A 23678-nucleotide genomic window follows, 5' to 3' on the forward strand; every position below is an offset into this window, starting at 1 on the left:
AATCAAGGAACTATTTTAATGCAAAAGACAGTGATGGTATAATGAACTATAAGGTCTTGCCCTATGTCTCTGTAATCTCCCCGAGTCTCTCATAATGACCAGTATTCAAATATATGTAAACTTTGATGACGTGTCGCTTTTTTATAATCTATCATTAGGTTAATAGAGTTAATGATATATGGATTATGCTATGTAGGCCAATATATTCATTTTGTGATATTCACTGTCCAATTCAATTTTCTCCATTTGCTGTTTTTTTCTAACTGCCAGATATCCTCTGAATTCATTCCTGTCCCTCCATTCCCACCAATGCCTTCAATTCTCATTTCTCGCTTGGAGTGTAGTTGCAGCCTCATAATTACTTTCTCCTTGTCTATTTTGCCTTGCCTTGAATCGCCTCCTCACTTCCTACAACTCTTCTGGGCTTCTCTCTGCTGCTCACAAGACTCTGATATTTCAGCTCTCCAGACAAGGTGGTGCCTGAACAAATCACTGCCTGCATCTTAATTTTCAACTCCCAATTCTCTCCTTAAACAACAAACTACTTATAATTCCTACATTTTTCATTTCTGCATTAAAGCTCTTTTTCTAAATCATCCATTCTCTCATGTTTTCATCCAGTTTTACAGAAAGAGTTTTCAGACCTTCCCTTTAGGACAACCACTCCTCCAGTGTCCCATCCTTCCCTTAAACCTTGATAGGTTTTGCTCTTGCACATATTTCCCTTCTCTCCAGTGGTTTGCTCTTTTTGTTGGCTTATTCTATTGCCAAGTAGGCACACAGTACCCTTACTCTTGGAGGCAGGGGGTATCACTTCATTTAGCTTGCTGGCCTCTCTAGCCATTGTCTTTTGGTCTTTCTTGCACAGCCATCGTCTCAAATGAGCGGCATGTAGCGGTGCAGAGCTCCCTACCTACTGTGTCTTGGCACCCTGATGTTTTACCAGTCAAGGTTTCAGGAGTCCCAAGATGCTAGCACCTTCAGCCCTCAAGGTGACTGGAGAGCCACCAGGTTTGTCACACTTGACCACAGACATGCTTATCTACCCTGGTGTGCCATATAAAAATGATAATCTCCTATGTGTGTCATGAATGTGAAAAACTTAGGGAAGCCCATGCAAATCCTTCCTCACTACTCACTTGATTCATAACCCTATTCCCTATTCTGTTGAAAGGTGTTGGAACAACCTCCTAATAGAAGAATCGAAGGGACTATTTTATCCTTCTTGAACTTTCTCCATAGTTTCCTGCATTGAAGTTATTCACCTTTTCTCTTGTCTTGTTGGCTGTGACTCTCTATTAAGTAGTTCCCTCGTCTTCCTCCTCGACTATTCTAGTACATTATAGTTCATTGCGTTGCTCTTTGGTTCCTCTTCTTCTGCCAGTGTGCTGTCTTGAGGTTCTCTTGCTATTACCTTTCTGTTTGCTTTATTTCAGATATTTAATCTACCTTTCCTGGCTTCCATTATTTTCTCAGGTTGGTAACTGTCAAATCTATGTTTCTAGTCCTGTCCTGTCAAAACTCCTCCTGGCTCTGCAATATTCCCCTGGTATTTCCAACATGATGCTCACTATCACCACATACTCAATATATTCAATGCTCAACCCAGTATTTAACCAGCTTCTCTCTCTGTCATTTGCACCATGGCTTCTTAGACATTTAACATTTTCCCCCAGTTGGATTGTATATACTTTATAAAACATGACTGACCATAACTCTTTCCTGTGGGGCCCCATGTTGGCAATAAGACATTTCAAATCTCTCCATGTGGCATTTAGTCCCACCATAAAGTGATTCTAATCTGTATCCAGGCTCCTTTTCTGCCATTCCTCAACATGTACCCTTGCCCTATCCATACTGGACCATCAAAATTCTTTGAACATTTCCCACTTCTATGCCTTTGCTCATGATGCATCCTCTTTCTGGTATGCTCTGGTCATCATGGTTTTAATTTCCTTTTGTAGCTGGAGTAGGTGCTGTGATGTGTTTCCTCTCTCAGGACTCAACTACTTATTCCCCCAGCTACAGGGAGTGTTGATGGCAGAAAAGTGGGAGATGAGTCATACAGTTAATGATTGACATGGGTTACAGAGAGCTCCATACCTAAGGTCACACTCCCCTTCCTGGAGGTAGCCCACATCCTATGACTGGTTGATTCTGGGTTATATAAACCTGACCTTCCTTATCCAATTAAAGACAACTGGGCCATTCCAGTTTCATAACTCACCCGAGGGTGGGTAGAGACCTTTATTGTGTCTGCACCTCAGCCCAAATTTCCATTCTACCAAATACTTCTTCCTTCACTCCCCTACAGGTATTGATCCTAAGAGCACTCCCCATTGAAGTTCCTGCATGCAGATGTCTATTTCAGAGTCCACTTCTTGGGAAACTTAGTCTGTAACAGCAGCCTTCCTTCAATTTTCTTGAACCTCTGACCTCAAGTAATCCACCCTCCTTGGCCTCCCAAAGTACTGGGATTACAGGCATGAGCCACCACACCTGGCCCTTGTATTTTCTAATATGAATTATTGAGGTCTATTCTGACCTGCTATAGTATTTTGTTTGTATGAGTAGACTAGGATTCATCCCATTAAAATAGAGTTTATTTTGGACTTCTGTCTTTGTACTTGAGTACCATCTCCAGGAAGATACACCATCCCAATATTCTCAACAATACTGGGCAGGAAGATACACCTTCCCAATGTTCTCAACAATACTGGCTGAATTGGCATTTGCTCAGCAATGGACACCTCACTGTTGCTGGCTGAGGAGAAACATCCTTTGCAACAACTCCACTTTAGAAACAGGTTGCTTCTGCGCCCCACCCATAATCTTATTTATCTCATATATTAATCTGGTAGACTGGATTACACGGTGGTGACAACTCAAAAATTCAGTGTCCTCAAACAACAAGGGTTTATTTCTGACTCATACTATGTGCCTCTTGCAACTGAGCTACGCATTTTGTTATGCTTTAGTCTCCTTCCAGGGGTCAGGCAGAGAGAAAAGTCGCTCTCCAAAACATTGCTAGTGTCTGCAGCTGAGGAAAAGGGATCTCTTAAGGGTCTCACTGCATCGATTAAATACTCTGGCTCAGAGTGGTCACTTGGCCCTTCTGTTCAGAAGGGCTGTTTGGAAGTAATCACATGGTCCCACAAAATCATAAGAGGACTGGACGTGCAGTCCATGTGCCTAGGAGAGCTGAAATGATTCGGTTAATAGCTGCAAGACCACCTCACACCACTAGAAAACTGTGCCCTCACACCAAGTGTGCTGGTTTCTGTGTCTTCCCTTGGTACTGACAGCCTGATCGTACACTGTGAGAGTTGCTACATCCACAGACATAGTTCCTGACTCCAGTCAGCTCTGTGGTCATCAAGAAGCCCAGAGCAGAGGTGTAGGAAGCAAATCCCTGGAGGAGGGCTGCTTTGCCTTGCACACTTTCTAAGGGAGAATCTGCCCTGAGTATAAACCTCTTCCTCTTGAAGAAAGATAATGAGAATAGAACGAGTAAAGTAATTCATTTCTGAATGAAAATTTTGTTTGATCAAGGGATAGACCACTCTGTGAAAAGTCAGAATTTTGATGCACATACATATCCACACGTACACACACAAACATATGCACGAAGCACTTCTAACATAGTATTTTTGAGTACACAGTCAACTCATAGTGACCTAAGTAACCCAGCAAGGCCCTACAGAGACCTATGTCAATGATAGGCAATTAGCACAGCCGTTTTTAAAATAATTAACTGTCCTTTGAAAGTAGTTGAAATTGGATTTTTAAAATTTGCATCTTCAGACTAATTTATGTGTGCAAATTGCATTACTTATAAAGAAAGGGCCTGGTAGCCAAAATTTTGTAGGGTTGCATGCTTGAGTACTAAGCCTGGTGTGTGGGTTTCCTTGATTTTTTCCCACACAAAATGTAATTTGCTTGCATAAAAGGAATAAGACATTTTTTTCCTTATTTCCTAAAATATTTCTAGGCTGGGTGCAGAGGAAGAACAAATCTTGTTTAATTGCTTTAAATAATTGTTTGACAACCTGAATGGGGTTTCAGTTTGGAAATAGCATTCCATAAAGAATTGGAGAATTCCTGGACATTTATGTATGTTTGTATGTTTTAGACCAGCTGTATCCAATATAACTTTTGTGGTGTGGAATTGTTCTATATCCACACTGTCCAGTGTGGTAGCCACTAGCTTCATGTGTTTATTGAACACTTGAAATGTGCCTAGTACAACAGAAGAACTAAATTTTCAAATTTCGTTTCATCTTAACTTATTTAAATTCAAATTTAAATGGCCACATGTGGTTAGTGAATACTGTATTGGACAGTATATCTTCAGACACTTGACCCAGAGCAATCTTGAGCCTGAGTGATCTGACAGCCTGGGGACCTTACTTCCCGGCCTGGCTATGGAGATGTTTGCCTGTTTGTGGTGTAGACCTCACTCTACCGTGCTGTACCTCTCTTGCTTCTGCGCACATGAAGAATCAGAAGTCCAAAAAAGGCATGTGGTTTTAAACACTTTTAGATTAGGTAACTTTGTGCAATTCCTTTAGGATTCCTTGGATTCCTAAAATTTGCTAGGCGCTGGGATAGTGCACCTCAGTGTGAGGTGGTGTCACAGACAGAAAAGTCTTGCCAGGGATCCTAAGATCTCTCCTTGGACCTCCCTGTCCCCTACTTTTTCTGCCTTCCCAGGTCACAATCTCATTTCCTTTGGCTGTGACATTAGTTCTATGCACTCCGGGAGATCTATTTTATTTAGGTTTCTTGACCAGACGTTTTGGATGTATTTTAGGAAGGCAAATGGTCTTCTCCCCCTTTTCACATTTGGTGAAAATTAAAGGGACACAAAATCATCAGGACTCTTAGAAAACATAAAAGGAGGTTAGATTCCATACTCTATCCTTAATACTCCAAATCACTCCAACTGCAGCTAGCAAAACTGAGACTTGATGTTCTCCAATCCCCAGTGAGCTAGAGTTTAACCCACACAAATCTAGACGACTCCTTTCCAGTAGATGGATCTCAGCACATTTGCATTGAAGTCACTACACACAGAGTCAAAAGGTTTAAGTAATTCCAGGTGCTGGGAGAAGAAGATTGAAGACAAAGAGTTGGAAACATCCCACTCCTCACTGGCACCTCAGCGCAGAGTGAATGTAATTTAATGTTTTGTTTAGTTTAATTCAGTTCATGACTTTGAAATAATGTGTCTCATATTTAAAAATGAAAGTCATTACTACATAGTAATGTTACTGACTTTTATATAACCATATAAGAACATAAACATCAAAATGAATTTTCCTCTTCAAAATGGACAACTCAGGAGGGAAGCTGCTTATTTTAACAATAGTGCCCTTGCTGAGCCACTCAGATCTATCTTCTGGGTGTATAGTAAACACAACTTTTCAATACTCTTGAAAATATTAGATCAACTTCACTATTCAATGGTGGATTCTATCTGGAGGAGTGGCAGGTGGTTATAAAGATTACATGGAATCACAAATAGATTTAACTTATTTTCTTTTTTTTAATTTTTGAATACCCAAGATTAATTCAGAGTCACTTAGGTAAGAAAAGCTGGGTAGCACAACTTTGGCCAAAACCTTCATGTCATTTAATCTTCCCAGCAACTACACAAAATAAGTGTAAAGGTGTTACTGAAACACAAGGGGTTCTGTTTCAGAACTGCTGCTCACCATAAGGAAAGCCTATCACTGAGACAACAAGTTTTGCCAAGGAAGAAGGCTTTAATCAGGTGCTGCAGCTGAGGAGATGGGAGATCAGTCTCAAATCCATCTCCCTGACTGACTAAATCAATGCATTTTGATGTTTATATTCTTACATGGTTATATAAATATATAAATGTTACTATGTAGCACCTGATTGAAGCCTTCTTTAATACCTATTGTCTCAGCTTATATAGCAGGGAAGAAATGTCACCATGCCTGGGAAAACAGAAATTAGGGATGAGTAAGGAAGAGGAGTTGGTCAACAGAGAGCAAGTCGTTGGTTAGTCAACCATGACCAGTAGGGGGTCTGATGGCTCATTGTCCAAATGCAGTGATCTGGTGAGTTTCACCTCCTTAATACTATCTGGGAACACTGATGGTTGGTTTCCTGAGAAATAAACTCAAATAAAGCAAATATAACCTCAAGTTTTAAAACTGGGAGGATCAATTTCTATGTTTATTCAAAGAAACCATAAACATCAACTCTATGGGACTGATATGGTTTGGCTGTATCCCACCCATATCTCATTTTGAATTTCCATGTGTTGTGGGAGGCACATGATGGGAGGTAATTGAAACATGGGGGCAGGTCTTTCCTGTCCTGTGCTCATGATAGTGAGTAAGCCTCATGAGGTCTGATGGCTTTATAAGGCTAAGTTTCCCAGCACAAGTTCTCTTTGCCTGCCACAATCCATGTAAGATGTGACTTGTTCCTCCTTGCCTTCTGCCATGATTGTGAGGCCTCCCCAGCCATGTGGAACTGTAAGTCCATTAAACCCTTTTTCCTGTATAAATTGTCCAGTCTCAGGTATGTCTTTATCAGCAGCATGAAAACAAACTAATATAGTAAATTGGTACCGGGAGTGGGACACTGCTGAAAAGATACCCCAAAATGTGGAAGTGACTTTGGGACTGGATAATACACAGAGGTTGGAACAGTTTGGAGGGCTCAGAAGAAGATAGGAAAATATAGAAAAGTGTGGAACTCTCTAGAGACTTGTTGAATGTCTTTGACCAAAATACTGATAATGATATGGACAATGAAATCCAGGCTGAGGTGGTCTTGGATGGAGATGAGCAACTTGTTGGGAACTGGAGCAATGGTAACTCTTGCTATGTTTTAGAAAACAGGCTGGCAGCATTTTGCCCCTGTCCTAGAGAATTGTGGAACTTTGAACTTGAGAGAGATGATTTAGGGTATCTGGTGGAAGAAATTTAAACAGCAAAACATTCAAGAGTTTACTTGGGTGCTGCTAAAGGCACTTAGTTTTAAAAGGGAAATAGAGCATAAAAGTTCAGAAAATTTGCAGCCTGACAATGTGATAGAAAAGAAAATTCCATTTTCTGAGGATAGATTCAAGCAGCCTGCAGAAGTTTGCATAAGTAACTAAGAGCCAAATGTTAATCACCAAGACAATGGGGAAAATGTCTACAGGGCATGTCAAGGACTTTTGCAGCAGCCCCTGTCATCACAGGCACAGAGGTTTAGGAGGAAAAAATGGTTTTGTTTGCTGGGCCCAGGGTCCCTCTGCTGTGTTCAGTCTAGGGACCTGATGTCCTGCATCCCAGCTGCTCCAGCTGTGACTAAAAGGGGCCAAGGTACAGCTCAGGTTGTTGCTTCAGAGGGTGGAAACGCCAAGCCTTGGCAGTTTTCATGTGGTGTTGAGCCTGTGGGTGCACAGAAGTCAAGAATTGAGGTTTGGGAATGTCTGCTTAGATTTCAAAGGATGTATGGAAATGCCTGGATGCCCAGGCATAAGTTTGCTGCAGGGGTGGGCCTTCATGGATAACCTCTGCTAGGCAGTGCAGAAGGGAAATGTGGGGTCAGAGCCCCACACAGAGTCCCTACTGGGGCACTGACCAGTGGAGCTGTGAGAAGAGGGTCACTGTCCTTCAGACCCCAGAATGGTAGATCCACTGGCAGCTTGCACCATGGACCTGGGAAAGTCACAGACACTCAACACTAGCCCATGAAAGTGGCCAAGAGGGAGGCTGTACCCTGCAAAACCACAGGGACAGAGCTGCCCAAGACCATGGGAGCCCACCTCTTCCATCAGTGTAACCTGAATGTGAGACCAGGAGTCAAAAGAGACCATTTTGCAGCTTTAAGATTTGACTGCCCTGCTGGATTTTGGGCTTGAATGGGTCCTGTAGCCCCTTTGTTTTGGCCAATTTCTCCCATTTGGAATGGCTGTTTTTACCCAATGTCTGTACTCCCACTGTATCTAGGAAGTAACTAACATGCTTTTGATTTTACAAGCTCATAGGTGGAAGGGACTTGCCTCGTCTTGGATGAGACTTTGGACTATGGATTTTTAAATTAATGCTGAAATGAGTTAAGATTCTGGGGGACTTTTGGGAAGGCATGATTGGTTTTGAAATATGAGTACATGAGATTTGGGAGGGGTCAGGGGTAGAATGATATGGTTTGGTTGTGTCCCCATCCAGATCTCATCTTGAATTCCCATGTGTTGTGGGAGGGACATGGTGGGAGGAAATTGAATCATGGGGGCAAGTCCCCAGCCATGTGGAACTATAAGTCCATTAAACCATTTTTCCTTTATAAATTACCAAGTGTCATGTATGTCTTTATCAGCAGTGTGAAAGTGGACTAATACAAAGACAATTGGGTCAGTTTTAAAGGCAGAAAATCCACTCTCCCAGGTGCTAACCTAAGCAAGCTGAATGCTGATTGGGCCATGGTGCCAGCAGATGAGTCTCTGCATATGGAAATGGTTATTAAACATAGTGGTGCTGCTCTGCTTCTCCCTATAGGTGACATGAAGGGTAAGAGGGCCTGGCACTTTTTTGCTGAGTTGGAAACTTGGCTTCCTTGCTTTTCTCTTGTCTCTCTCTTGCACTCATACTGCTAAACCAGTTTCTGTCTTGCTACCTCAGGGCAGGCCTAGTCAAACCTTACCTGCAGACATCCTCTTCTGTTCCATCTCTTTTCTTCATCTGGTTGGTAGGAGGTGAACAGATCCTGGGATGTGGCTTTGGACTTAGAATAGGAGAACAGGATGGGATAGGTCCCCACTTAGGATTCCAACCTTGATTACATGATTCAACTAGCCTTATAAGATTCTTCTGGTTGAATTCAGAGACATGGGTTGTGTTTATAGTAAAGTGTTCCTTTGCTTCCCTTTGATGCTTTGTATGTGCAGCTGTCTTGGGAAGTGGAGAGAAATTATCTTGTTCTCCTGTTAATAGCCCTTTAATCATGACATCGTTTCTAGTGGCATTGTCTTTGCGATTTTATAGAAATATAAATGGATAATTAGAAAGGCTACGTGGCTTGCCTCAGGTCTTAGATTAGGAGCTGGGATTAGAATAAGGTCTACTGGAAGTGGTATGCTAGAGCTGGCTGGCGTCAGCTTCCGAGAACTTATTATCATCATTTCTTACAAATCCATGTGCAGTGACGTCATATTGATTTCTTGAGATGAGCCGTGATTGGAGTACTTACACTATGGAAATGGGAAAATGCTATGAATCGGAGCTCTCTTCCTCCCCACTGGAGAGCTGGTTGTTAAACATTTATCAGAAAAACAAAACAAAACAAACATTTACCGGCACACCAGTGGGTCTGTGTGACTCCAAAGTCCGTATCATTTTCACTATTTTGTGGTCCTTTATATGATTAACAACACTGGTATTGAAAGAGTTGGGTTTCTACCACTTGGCACATTTGGATTGCATGTGTTATTTGTGAGATCAGGGATTTGTTCCAGGGTGGGCCAGGTAACTGAGTTTGGTCCAAAGACCACGACGTGAAAGAAAAACACCTTGGTGTACATGCCCTTTTGCACTCAGCCTCCCTGGCTCCATACACGTATGCTGCCCGTGAAGCAGATTAGATAAGTGTGGATAGCTGTGCGAACACATCCCCAACTTCTGCTGCACTAATGGAGAGTTATGGGCAGTTAGAATTGCTCATTTCACATTAGTAAAACAACAGAACTCATTGTTGTACAGGAGGCAGGTAGTATGAAAAGTATGAGAAGCAATCCAAGTTCAGGCCCAGCTTGCTAGTTGGATAGCTTAGGGCAAGTAACTTAACTTTTCTGTGCTTCAGTGTTTGTATCTGAAATATGAAGACATTATCATCCTAGAAGTAAAGAATTGGAGTTAGTTTTATGACTTAAAAATACCTATCACAGTGGTTTTATCAGACACATGGTAAATGTTCAATTAACAATGGCTTTTAAATGCAGACTTGTCACAAGCTAAATTCTCCTGTAGCTGATGGCTAACTTTTATATATCTTGGCAATTTGTAATATATCTGTGTTTATCTGTTCTCCTGATTAGAAAACCCACTTCCAACCCACTTCCAACAAGAACCACATCTGAGTGAAATTCTAACCCAGAACTTCATGTTATTTGTATTGGCTAGCAGTAGGGTGGGGGGGACAAGGGGCTCTGACTTTCAATTCAAATTCCATCTGTGCTACAAGCTTATTATCTTTGGGTTGCTAAGTTTATTTCCTCCTATGTAAAATGGAAATAAATAACATCTTCTATCTCATAAACTATGAGGATTAGCTGAGACTTTTGTGAAAGTGCTCGGCACATTTCTTGATATATAGCTCAGTACAATGAATGTTTGCAGTTTTTGCTACCACTGTTATCACAGATTTTTAAAAGTCTGATGTGGTGATCCACATGTTTCAAGACAGTCATATTTTAGAGGTCAAGCTGGGTGAAAGGAAAGCATTGAGAAGCGGGTCCAGGGAGGTGCTACTGCTCTGAGAACTCAAGAATCGTGCAGGTGAGCAGGTGTGAATGAAGACCCCAGCTTCCGACTTAATGACAAAGATGGTTTATATGCAGTAATTTTATAAAATAAAGGAAGAAAAACAAGTTTGACTCCATGTGGTCCAGGCAAGGGCTAGGATAAACAATGTGAAAATGCCGGGTCATTTGTTACTATTGATTTATGTTTTGGGGGATGGTGTGGTAATTGCTCTTGCTTTGTGTGCCTGGTGTTTCCTAGAAGCTGTGATGCTAACGGGAGGTGGGAGAATTCAATACGGATCAAGATAATTGAAAGCGAGTTTTGCAGAGAGAGCCAAGTGGTATAGAGTGGCCTCCTTTGTGCTGTTTTCAGTGTGGGAATGTGCATTTGCTTATAATTTAATGAAAATGCCCATGAAGACAAATGATGCAGTGCCAAATTTTTAGCAAATTTCCTAAGTGTTAGAGACTTTGAAATTAGACTGAAGGGCTTACATAATCATTAATTTGGTTGCAAGGTTGCAACTTCGATTGTCTAGTAAAAATGCCAATTGGCCAATCCAGAAATGTGGCTAACCTTTCACAGAGTCCTCAAACACTTCCTAAAACTGGCGATGCTATTGAGACTATAAGAATATCACAGTTTAGTCAAAACTCTGCAACTATTTTATGATAAATTTATGTTTATAAGTGTCAGTTTTTTTCATTCACAAACTAAAAGCATTGAGCACTAAGCCAATGGCAAGCCCCCTTCAGGGTCTGATTAAATAATATGGTTTGTCCCCCATAATAAAACACATATGCACATGTGTTTAATTTCAAGGGTTCTGAGTCTCTTAGAACCTTTGGTTAAATTATCATAAGAGTTTCTTATAATTCTGAGATCAAGGGCCAATATATTTTCTTAGGAAAAATTTAATGATCCTTTTCGTTTTCCCCGAGTTAAACAATCAAACGGTACAAATTAATTTCATTTTCTTGTTCTCACATCTTGCAAAATCTATTGCAATGGATGTTTGCTTTCATCTTCTAACATTTTCTCTGAAACTATTACTAACAAAGAATGAAGTATAGTACATTCTAATAGTGTTGTAAGCCTTGCTTCATGAAAGAGTGAATTTTGAGCGAAGATGACATGTTGCATAATTTTGCTATGTCTACACAAATGAATGGTATAAAACTTTTGGCTTGGGTGAGAGGGTATTGTGCAGTACAATCTGAATTGTAAGTGTTGTTTAATACAGGGTACTTTGTATCTGCTTTGGGTGTTCTCAGGGGACAAAAATGTCAATTTTCCTTTTTAGAAAGGAATCAGTTGGAGAGAATGATGTTTGCAAAAGTAGGGTCCACTCATCACTATCCTAGATTCAAGTCCCTTTTAGACACAGATAGACCCTGGGCAGAATAGCACTGACGGGGCTGTTTCCTAATGCCCATGCTGCAGAGTCCCTGTGTGATGGCTCCCTAGCACTTGGGCTCCCCGTTACTTGCAACGAACCTGCTCAGCTCTTCAGAGGATTTCTGCTGGGCCTTGTCACTCTCCTTGACCTCAGCTCATAGTAAGCTGGCTTCTAAGGAGCTTGCTTCAATGCAGGGGCACTGCTAGTTTTGCCAGGTCAGGTGTTAACACCTGGGAAAGGTCAGGCTACCATGAGGCTTTGTGTTTTAGTCTGAAGGATCTTACCACGTGGTGGAATGCGGTGGGTGTTGGCTTAGGCATGACCGACTCTCAGAAGGTCACGTGCTTGGAGCAGAGCAGAGGACATTTCCCACTTCTACACTCCAGATGGTTTTGGCCTTGCTGGAAGAGGTCACAAAGTGGCTTTGGAATTCACTCACACAACAGGAGGGCACTTTGCACAGGTGGAGAATGGTAAATATATTGCAGCTGAACTGGAACTGGAGTCTAACCCCTAATGTCTTGTCACAACTTTATCTGGTCTTGCATTTTGGAATATTTGTGTTCCCACTGAGTCAAGGACAAAAACTGAAAATTAACAACTGCTTGAGGGTCTGGCTTCGGTTTGAGAAAGTGCAGAGCTTGGTGGCTCAGTCCCCTCAATCTCACATTTCTTAAACTGACCAACTGGTATCCTGTCTAAGATTCTATATTTTCCTACATAAGTTAGGTATATTTTCAGAGAAATCTGGAGCCTTTGTTGAAACTAGCAGTTTTTTTTTTGATTTATTTGTTTTTGTTTTTTGTTTTTTTTGTTTTAGGTTGAAATATACGCTACCTGAGGGTGGATAACTCATGAACTCTGTTGACAATTATATTTTTTGTCTTTTTAATTAACTCATTTGGAGACAGTGTCCTGAGGACCTAAGCCTAAGAATCTTCAAGATGGAAGAGTAGAGTGAGCAACGAATGAGCCAGAGGGCTCTCGTCCTCTGTATGCAGCTCTGGGCAGCCAGCAGGTGGATATGGGACTTGGCCTGCTGGAGGGGCCCTGGCAAGAGGAGCTGGCAGGAGCAGATGGCAAAGGTCAGTGACTCCACAGTCCTTTTCCCCTACTGCGTAAGAACCACACTAATATAAAAACAACAAGACCAAAAAATCAAACAAAAAAGATATCTGGAGGATATCAGCAAAAATACCCAATACAATAATAAGTTATCAATTAAAACAAATTGAGGCAAAAAAATTAAATATTGAAAAAGTAGGTTAGGTCCTGGGGTACAAGCTGGGGATCTTATTGCAGAAATCCAGAGTACTATGATTGAGCTGACAGATTTGAGGACAGAAAATACAGTCCTGGGCAAATGATTACCCCATTCCTTTGGCCTGTAGGGAGAAAATACACCAATTATTTAGAGGGAGCCAAGCTCTTCCTGTTACTTGGCTCCTAAAGAAGGTCTCCCCTGGGCTTCAGGCACGGGCATAGAGAGACGTAGTGGAAGGTGTTCACTGTGGCATCTGCACATAAAAAAGAAGTGGGTTTACTAAGGCAATTAAAGAGTTCCTCCTGGAGGCCACAGCCCTGATGTGTTCCTGAATGACAATAAATTCTGTGGGGAGCACAGCAACATGGTCTCAGGGTGTAGGTCTCTGATGGCTTAACCAGTGCTAAAGAGAGTGTTAACAACACACTTCAGTCAATAGCACTACAGTGTAAGTCTTAGAAACATTTACCTTCAAATTCAAATCTCGTCTCTGCTGGTTCCCAGCTTTGTGATTTGGGCCTCTCTGTGATTGTCTAATCTCTCCGAGCCTGTTTCCTCATCTAAAAGACGGGATGATTGCCTCTTGGGTTTGATTTGAAGATTACGAGAAACATGGACCCAAAGTGCTGTACATGGTGCCTGTCACATAAGACATAATACACAAGACACGCTACATCCCAATAAAAGCTTCTCATCCCAAAAGAAACCTGCTCTAGAAAAAGATGAAGTATGGTGATTTCCAACCTTGTTGACTACAAGAAATCTTTTTGTCATCACATGTTTCTCAGACTCACACATGACAGGAGTTTTACTTTCAGTACTACTCAGGGAGAAAATGCGTGACTGTCACACTTCACACTGTAATTGGTTAATCCTAAGAGCATGCCCACGCACTTGCAAAGGCATAACACTGTGTGAGGGAGGCGTGTGATCCTCAGGATTTTCAGCATCACCCAGGGCCCCACCACGGCTCTGGGGCCCATGGCTCTACCAGGACTGGATGTGGCCCTTGTGGGTCATGTTGTTGGTCTATACCCCTTGGTCCTGCACTGGCCCCAATCCTCATCCAGAGCAGAGACTGAGGAGGAGGTGGGCCACGTGCTCCTGGGAGCTGAAACTCTACTTTCAGGAATTAAGGCTTAACAGGGTCAATGGGGATCTAAATATCCGCAGGGGTGTTCATCTACTTTGTAAGCATAGGTACTGGGTTGTATAGTGTTTCACCATCCCCAAAATTATGTCCACCCAGAACCTCAGAATATGACCCGATTTGGAAATAGGGTCTCTGCAGACGTAAGTTAGTGACGTAAGTTCAGACGAGGTCATACCGAATTGGGGTGGGCCTTATAAGAGAGCCGTATAAAGACACAGAGAGACACAGATAGAATACCATGTGAGGAATGAGGCAGAGACTGAAGGGAGGCACCTGTCAGTCAAGAAACACCAAGGCTTGCCTGCAACCACCACAGGTTAGGAGGGAAGCACAGAATAGATTTTCTCTCAGAGGATCTAGAATGGACGACTTTGCCAATACCTTAATTTCAAACTTATGGCTTTCAGGATTGTAAAAGAATAAATGTCTGCTCTTCTAAGCCACTCTGTTTGTGGTACTTAGTTATGGCAGCCCTGGCAGACTAATATACCATGAATGCTCATTCTTTCATAGTTTTTATTGATTGCTTTTCCCCTTATGATTAAAGTAATAAATATCCATCATAGAACTTTTATAAAATACAACTATACAAAAAGAAAAAATATATTATTTCTTACTCCACTGCCTGAAGGTAAGTGTTCTAAACATGTTGATCTTTCTTTGCCTGGACTTCTGAGTACAAATGTGTGTGTGAATTATCATTTTTTAAAAATTTAGATGATCAATAGGTGTGCTTCTGCATTTCACTTCTGAGAAGGTAAGAGCAGAAAACGGAAACATGTGTAACCCAGTTCTTTTTGACATCTTTAGGTAACATTCATAACAACTTTCAATCTTTCCCTATACCAGAGAGAGTGGCCCACTTGGCAAGGAGGCCCTCCCATTTGTGATGGACGGATGCTGGCAGATGTCTAGTGAATTTAGCACTTAGTTCTAGTTTCTGTTCAACTCCACAGTGCCCAGGAGATAAGACAAAATTGGTAGATTGTAAAATCCTTGACAGCCTCTGGGTTTTAGGACTTAGCATGTCTTTATCATCAAGTCTGTTTACAAAGAAAAGTCTGTTGAAGGTTTTCCCCGTGGAACAGAGTTATTTCAAAATGGCATGTGATGAAAAGTTACACGAGCTTCCAGCAGCCTTGTCTGCTCCTGACAGGTTATAGGGCGAAATTGTTCTTGGCAGCCCAGGTTAGCCCCTTGAAGTAAGCCTGCTAGCTCCCTGGCTCTGTCGCAGTGTTAGCTGTGTCTGTCACTGATGGCAGAGACAGCAGGACCGAGACACCGAAGCAGAGTACAAGTCCTCGGATGATGAGACTGGCAAGGCTCAGCATCCGCCTTTCCTCAGACATGAAGGGGTCTGTGCCCTTCCCTCAACATGGAACCAAATGTCTAGTGTCGGCCTGAAGGAGCTCAAACTAGTGCAGTAAAGGAGTATAGAGTCTCCAACTGTGAACCCTGAAAATCTAGACAGGTCTTAGTTAATTTAGCAAGTTTATTTTGCCAGGTTAAGGACATACACCTGTCACACAGCCTCAGGAGGTCCTGACGACATGTGCCCAAGGTGGTCGGGGCACAGCTTGGCTTTATACCTTGTAGGGAGATATGAGACACCAGTCAATATGTGTAAGATGTACAATGGTTCAGTCCAAAAAGGTGGGACAACTTGAGGCAAAGGAGGGACAACTCCAAGTGGAGCAGGGGCGCCCAGGTCATAGGTAGGTAAGAGACAAATGGTTGCATTCTTTTGAGCTTCTGATCAGCCTCTCCAAATGAAGCAATCAGATGTGCGTTTATCTCAGTGAGCATAGGGGTGACTTTGAAATAGAATGGGAGGCAGATTTGCCCTAAGCAGTTGGGCTTGAGTGATTTGGGGGCCTGAGATTTATTTGCCTTTTGCACAACTTTCCACTACCTAAGGAGACGTCACTACCCTTTGATGTAGGAGCTGCAGACTAAACCTGTGTTTGTCTGGTAGCTAACTATCAGCACAGAGGTGGTGAGGCTGCAGTGCCTGGCCACACCCAGCATGCAGAGGTGGCGGGCCTAGGGGTTTTCTTTCTCTCTCCCCCTACTCCCTTCCTCCCTCTTTCCCTCCCTCCCTTCTTGCTTCTGTTCAAGTAATTTAAATTATTTGCCAAAATATAAAACTCTGGAGATTTTGTGCCAAAGAAGGAGAAAGATTCTTTGGTTTGTCTAGAAAAAGCAGAAGACTTGGCATCACTTGTCTGCTTTCCTGCATAGCGACTATTGGTCAAAGCTGAGTTGTGGCTCTGTCTAGACTGGACCTGTGCTGTCCACCTCTCCATAGCCTCAGGCTCAGCGTCCCTCTTTCTATTATTGCCTGGGCCCCGGGGATATGCTGAGGGTGCCCTGCCTGCATGAGCAGAACCTGCTGTGTTCCAAGTCATGTAATCACGGACCTCCCCCGGCACCTCCCCTCCTCCAGAGGCCTGGAGGCCCTTGCTCTGGTTTCCTTCCGTGAATGCATCTCACCCTGAGAGTCATATAAGCCACCTGACCTCAGGTTCCTCATGTGGGCAAGAGGACTGGGCTAGATGGAGGATTTTCTGACTCTTCGTGCCCAGGGCAATGCCGAGGACACCTTACTTGGAACTGGTGGCATAACACCCACTGAGCACTGGCAGCCTTCTACCCTAGATTCAGGCAAGAAGGGGGATGCATTGTTGGTAGGAAATTCAAAACCCCTAAAACTCATCGAAAGTCTGCCTGTTACTTTTGATCACTCAGTGACAAAATACCCTACCAAAAAATATTTTGCTGGTCTGAGTTCTCAACAATTTCTGTGGCTGCTGCTGAGTTTTCATAATATATAAACTTAAACATATCCTAGTTTATTAATTATCCTTTAAAAAACGTTGTAATTTACATGGAGGTTTATTTGAAAAGCTCACAGTTAGGCAGCCACCCCATCACACATTTCCCTGAACGTGTTTGCTTGTCAGTGAGTTTGTAATTGTTTAGAATCCTTCAAGCACTCCTAGTGCAGCTCCTGTCTCCAGGCCCTGCAGAACTACATTTTCCTGCATTTAAACAGTAGTTTCAAAATAAATAACAATTGTGCAATGAACAGAGAGAAGAAATAGAGCTACATTTGCATATATTGCCATTCTTTGTGACCACTTGGAATTTTTATTTGTTTAAAATTTTAAAACATTGAAACACTATAAACTGTAAGGTGTAATATCTATATATGTGTTCATATGTCTATACATATTCATGTGAGTTTAAACTATGAAATAACTTACTAAAATGGGATAGTATCTGCAAAACTTAAATTTATTCTTTTTAAAATATTATTGTTTTAAAACTGAAGAGCAAAGCTAGAAAAAACAAACAGCATTACATCAGCAGTATAGCTAGTCATCTAAATTGTGCTCTTTATAGACACTTCTGTTTTATTTAAATGTTCTTATTAGTTACTGGAGAGTCATTTATATGACATATTATTATATTCCACTGCAACCAAAGAATCACATTTCAAAACTGTTAGGTAAGTATAAAACTTTTGAATAAATAGCTGTGCTTTTTCTCCCTTTTTGTACTGTAATATTTATTTTCTCTCATACTTTAATTTTATTTTCTTATTTAAGAGCATGATTTTCTATATGTGAAATTGACTGAAAGCAAATTTTCTCTGTTTCCTCCTAGGTCATTATTAGTATTCTTTTCATTCATGATTATTACTAAAAATGATGTGGCATAGAAGGGCAGGGTGTTAACAAATGACTCCTCAACAGAGCCAGATGCATGGGATAGGGCTGCTGGGAAGGCCCATGGTGAGGCAGGTGAGGCTGAACTGTTTGGGTAGGAGCCAGATGCTGGAGACCCCTGGACCTTCCCTTCCACAACTCCTTGCAGCCCTGAGCTCTTCTGAGGAGCACAGAAAGCATCTCTGACCCTTGGAGACATTCTACAAATATTAGAGTCCCCTTTCAGCTATGACCTGACTTGCTACCTCCGCCCGCATCAAAACCACCATCATTCCTCTCCGCAAAAACGTCCAGACTGGTTTTCTACTTCCACTCTTATTCACCATGGCAGTTAGACTAATGTTAAAAGTGCATCACATTTGTTCACCTCCTGCCTCAACACCCTCGAATGACTGCATCCCTTCACTCTGGGAGTCAACTCCAGCATCTTATTTTGGCTGTCAGCCTTCCTGCCTGTCTTGGGCATCTTACCTCTGCCCTGGGTTCTGCACTGTCACTGTAATGCACCAAGCTCACTTCTGTCTTAGGGCATGGCACTTCTGTTCCCTCTACTTGGACTGTTTTACCCCTGAATCACCGTGTGACCCAGTCCTCAGCCCACTCAGATTGTGCTCCAGTGTTCCCCTTCCCAGAGACATTACTGGCTAAACCAACCTGTGTTCCCCAACTCTCAGCTCTTGATCCTGCTGCCGTTTGTTTCATAACCCTTAGCATTACCCAATGCTTCATTTATTTATGCTTTCTTTACTGATTTATAGATTGACTCTCTCACCCACTAGAAACTGAGCATCAGGGGGCAGGGGACAGCTTTTTTCTTGATCGCCTCCTTAATCTCAGATCCTAGAAAAGTGTCTGGTGCATCGTGGACACTCAATAAAAACTTGTTAAACTATTGAATGAATGGATCTCAGAGTCTTCTTCTAGCTCCATGTTTCTAGAATCACTTATTAATCATCCATCATTCATGGGATATTATGTTAGGGGTGGGCAGTTTTCTGAAGAATTGAGAAAGTGGTCTTCATTTCCAGGGAGCTTACAATATGAAGTGGGAGAGGCTCAGGATGGATGAGTGATCACAGCAGCTTTAACCATCATTAAATTACTAAACAGAACAACAAACTAAAGTAGCCTGAGGGTTAGGGTGAAGGAGGCAAAAAAGTGATCAACAGCTAAGGGAATAATTTGGTAGGTCCCTAGCCCAGTCCCTCTAGGGCTTACATTAATTGTCTCCTGAAGTCCTGCTTATGTGTTTTCTGGGGAGACGCGAATGCTTTAAGGGATCTTGTGTGCTGATAGACTTTTTAATTGCTCTTTTTTTCTGGGATTCCTATGTATGCCCATATAATTTGTATAAACATGAGACTATCGGTATAAATAATAAGAGTAATACTTTCTGTTTACCTTGCTTTTATAATTTTCAAAACCTTTCATTATGTTTTTTTGAAATCTTCATTTGGTAGTTCTTATTATCCTTATTTTACAAATGGGGACAATGAAGTTCGGAGAGGTAAACTCCTTGTCACACAGCAGACAATCTTGGTTTTGTTGTTGTTGTTGTTGTTGAGACAGGGTCTGGCTCTGTTGCCCAGGATGGAGAGCAGTGGCACTCCAGATCACAGCTCACCACAGCCTCAATTTCTGGGCTCAAGCAATCCTCCTGCCTTAACCTCCTCAGTAGCTGGGACTACTGGTGCACACCACCATGCCTGGCTAATTTTTTATTTTTACTTTTTTTGGAGAGGCAGGGTTTCACCATGTTGCCCCAGCTAGTCTCAAGCTCCTGGGCTCAGTCAACCCACCCACCTTGGCTTCCCAAAGTGCTGAGATCATAGACATGAGCCATCACCCCTAGCCCAGACAACCTTTTGAAGGTAAGGGATTTGTGTTAGTCAGGGTTCTCTAGAGGAACAGAACTAATATACATATAAATGTATATTATATGTACATATAATCTGTTAAATGTACATATAATCTATTAAATGTACATATAATATGTATGTAATATACATACAGATATACATATAAAGGGGAGTTTATTTAGTATTAACTCACATAATCACAGGGTCCCACAACAGGCAATCTGCAAGCTGAGGAGCAAGGAAAGCCAGTCCGAGTCCTAAAACAGAAGAACTTGGAGTTGGATGTTCGATGGCAGGAAGCATCCACATGGGAGAAAGATGTAGGCTGGGAAACTAGGCCAGTCTAGTCTTTTCACGCTCTGCCTGCTTTATATTTTAGCCATGCTGGTGGCTGAGTACATGGTGCCCACTCAGACTGAGGGTGGGTCTGCCTCTCCCAGCCCACTGACTCAAATGTTAATCTCCTTTGGCGATACCCTCACAGACACTCCCAGGATCAGTACTTTGCATCCTTCAATCCAATCAAGTTGACACTCAATATTAACCATCACAGGACCTAATGCAAGAAAAGCACCCAGAAGGCAGTCATAGACACTCCCTTGTCACTAACCACTTGCTGATCCCTGGTGAGGAATTTACTTTCTTGAATCTTACAGACCTGGACTCTGAAACGAAGGAGTTTAACTAGAATCACTGATTCTCAAATGTGGGTGCACATCAGAATCACAGGGCCTTGGCCTTACCCTGCAGGCTCTGTTTCAGTAGGCTTGTGGTCAGACACAAATATATTTAGGAGATCCTGGGTGATTTGCTCAGCATCCAAGTCTATGCCTGTTTTCCTGGTGCTGTCTCTGAAGAAAGCCCCCTTTCCTTCTGAAATGCTTCCAGGTACATTTTCCTCAAGGTCCCTTCCCAATCTGACTTCTGCTCATCTGAGAAGCAGAGAATTTCCCCAAGGTTTGAATAGTAGGAGGTGTATTTCTCTTCTTCTTCCAGGTGTGGTGGAATCTTTAGTGAATGGCAAGCAGCCAGCCACTGTCCCTTTAAGTAAAAACTCATCCTGTCACAGATAAGCCCTTCTGAGCAGGAGTTATACTAGTAAAGAGAACCACAGAGGCTATTACAAACCTTTGGCATTCCTCACTTCCACTTAAGCTAAACAGGATAAATCACTCCCTCCCCAGTAAGAACTCTTTCAGCCACTTTCCTGTATCACAAAATCAACATTTCCAGGTATCCTCTAATGTACTTCATTTTTCATTATTCTTGTTAGCTTGTCTGGCAGTAATATATTTGCATGACAATTAGTCTCTTTTCAATTAAACATTTGGGTAATTTTGCCATATGGCCACCAATATTGTTACAATTTTAAAAACAAAGGTCTCAAATAAAATACATGAGTACATACACAGCATACAGATAAACAGCATTTGACTTCACCTCTTCTGCTTTTTAATATAACATTTTTTAAAAAATGAGCAACAAATTGCATTTTACCATTCAGCAGTTTCAATTACGGCCATCACCGCAATGTATTTTTCAGGAAGGAAAAAAAATAATAACCTTCACTTCGAGGGGCCATAGTTCATTAGGATGAGTCAGAGAAACCACAGGATGAGTTTGGGATGGAAACACTGCTGCTGTTTGTTAATTATAACCTTCACTGGAAGCAGACAGTCAGGCAGAAAGACCACAGCAAATAGCCCCAATTAGAAAATGACATGTTTGGTGAAAATTCCCCAAATAAGAGCCTTCCTCAGTGACCCAACTTCCTTATACCCCTTACTCTCTCAAAAAACAACTGGCTGGACAAAAATGTGGGACAAAATAACAAAAGACTTGGTTTGCTTTCCAGAAACCCATCCAGGGACCAATTATCTTGAAGGCCCATGTTGTCCAGCAGTGGTGTGTGTGCCCCACTTCTTACAAAGGAGGACCTATGTGTGTCCTGGAGGGAAACACTTTGTCCAGGCTGGTCTCCTAAGTGGAGATCAGGGAATGAGCTATTTTGTGTGTGTTCCTTTGGGAAATGGGGAAGGGGAGGTGAGATGGGTGTGAAGGAGTTTGAAAAAAATCTTTTTTTTCTTTTATCTCTTCTCTTTCCCATGACGAGCAAGGAGATAATGATCTAGTTCTTGTCTTTATCTGTTATGAAAACTATCCTCCTAGCCCCCGTGGTAGTAAGAAATGATTTTTGATATCAGTTTGAGAGTGAAAGCATTAGTTATAAACTTGAGCTTCAGATATGTCAAAATCCTAGGTTTCATCAAGACAAGGAAGCTCAAGAGTACAAAAATTTCATCATCTTTCATAGAAAGTCTCCGTGCTTTGGTAAAAATCAATAGTAATAAAAATAAAAATAAAATAACATAAATAACAATGATGAGGAAGAGGATGATGACATTGTCTCAATGTTACCAGTAGGCCGAATGGAAGGACTTACAAGCACATAATTATAAAAATAACTTTGCTTTTGTTTCTCCTAGTCCCTTTAAACTTGCTTGTTTGCAGACAGGCCTTCCTTTGTCCTCATATGAAAATGCAGAAAGACTTTCAGACCATTCTGATCACTCTTACGCAACTGCAAGCACTCAAGCACTTATGTCATACATAAGCTCCGTTCAGTAATTAACAATATCCAGTGCTAGCTAAAATGAACAAGACAGAAAATACCGAGCATTAACAAGGGTCTAAAGCAACTAGAACTCTCATCACTGCTGGTGGGATTATAAATGTTACAGCCACGTTTGAAAATTGTTGGGCAGTATTTACTAAAATACACACACATGCACACACACATATAAATAATCGAAAGTGATCTTATTAACTCCAAGGTGCCTATGAGTCTGTTAATCCCAGGGCCTATGTACAGAAATGTGTACACAGATTTACTACATGCCATGTATTAAAATTTTCACACTATATGTGATAACTCCAAACTGCAAACTACTCAAATTTCTATCAGCAGTGGAATGGATAAATAAATTTAGGTACAGTCATTCAAATGAATACTATACAGAGAAGGTGTAATCTACGAGAATGTGCAAAAATATGGATGACTCTCATAAACATAATGTTGAAAGAAGCCAGTCACAGAAGTGTACATATTGTAAGATTCCATTTATAGAAAAACTACAAACAGGCAAAATGAATGTGTGCTGTTAGACAATTACTCTATCAGTTATCATGTGGCAGAGGTGAGAGGAGAGTGACAGGAAAGGAGTGTGAAGGCATCTGGGTTGCTGGTGAATTTCTCTTTATTGATGGTGGGGATTGTCACACAGGTGTGGTCTGCGAACACTTATTGAGCTGTATGCTTGTGATATGTGTCCTTTTCTATATGTGTATAATATTAAAGTAAAACATTTAAAAATGTTCATTCCTATGTGATAGTCAAAGCATTCCATTTCATTCAAAGTGAAGACTTATACCCTAACTCTAGCCAGGCCTATTATAGCGCATGGGCACTGTTTCTGAGCCTCAGGGGATTGGGAAGAGTGGGGAGCAAGGAAATGTAAGGAGAACTATTAATAAAAAGCTCTTCACTGACAGGCATGAAGCTGTTACAGCGAATGTGCTGATGTTCCTCCCAGGTCCCCGCCCATGAAGTGCTGTGAATATTGGCTGCTAATGGCTCATAGTTGTCCCCCTTTTGGGAGAATTTCCCTTTGACCAAATGGAAGCCACCTTTTCTGAGTCATGGCCCTTCACCTCCCTATCTAACTCCCCAACTTTCTCCCCCACTGCTTCCTCGCCTTCCCCCACATTGCACTCAGCAGTCAATG

At 41.8% G+C, this 23678-nt stretch overlaps 1 protein-coding gene and 1 long non-coding RNA gene across 9 annotated transcripts in view; one reads left to right on the forward strand and one right to left on the reverse strand.

Annotated features, from left to right (window-relative positions):
• The window catches only part of MIA3 (MIA SH3 domain ER export factor 3), a 935339-nt gene that overhangs the window by 594317 nt on the left and 317344 nt on the right, over nucleotides 1–23678 (reverse strand). The window lies entirely within an intron of this gene.
• LOC126937790 (uncharacterized) overlaps nucleotides 1–23678 on the forward strand; it is a 216836-nt gene that overhangs the window by 157875 nt on the left and 35283 nt on the right. For 5 of the 8 annotated variants that reach the window (XR_007719845.1, XR_007719854.1, XR_007719855.1 and 2 more), the window contains 2 exons: nucleotides 12156–12359; nucleotides 12798–13194. This is a non-coding gene — a long non-coding RNA (uncharacterized LOC126937790). Of the gene's footprint in view, nucleotides 1–12155; nucleotides 12360–12797; nucleotides 13195–17972; nucleotides 19454–23678 lie in introns of those variants that run through there. The other 3 variants (XR_007719850.1, XR_007719849.1, XR_007719852.1) reach the window with 2 other exon arrangements.

This window comes from Macaca thibetana, chromosome 1 (genome assembly GCF_024542745.1).
Source record: "Macaca thibetana thibetana isolate TM-01 chromosome 1, ASM2454274v1, whole genome shotgun sequence".
Lineage (NCBI taxonomy): Eukaryota > Metazoa > Chordata > Mammalia > Primates > Cercopithecidae > Macaca > Macaca thibetana.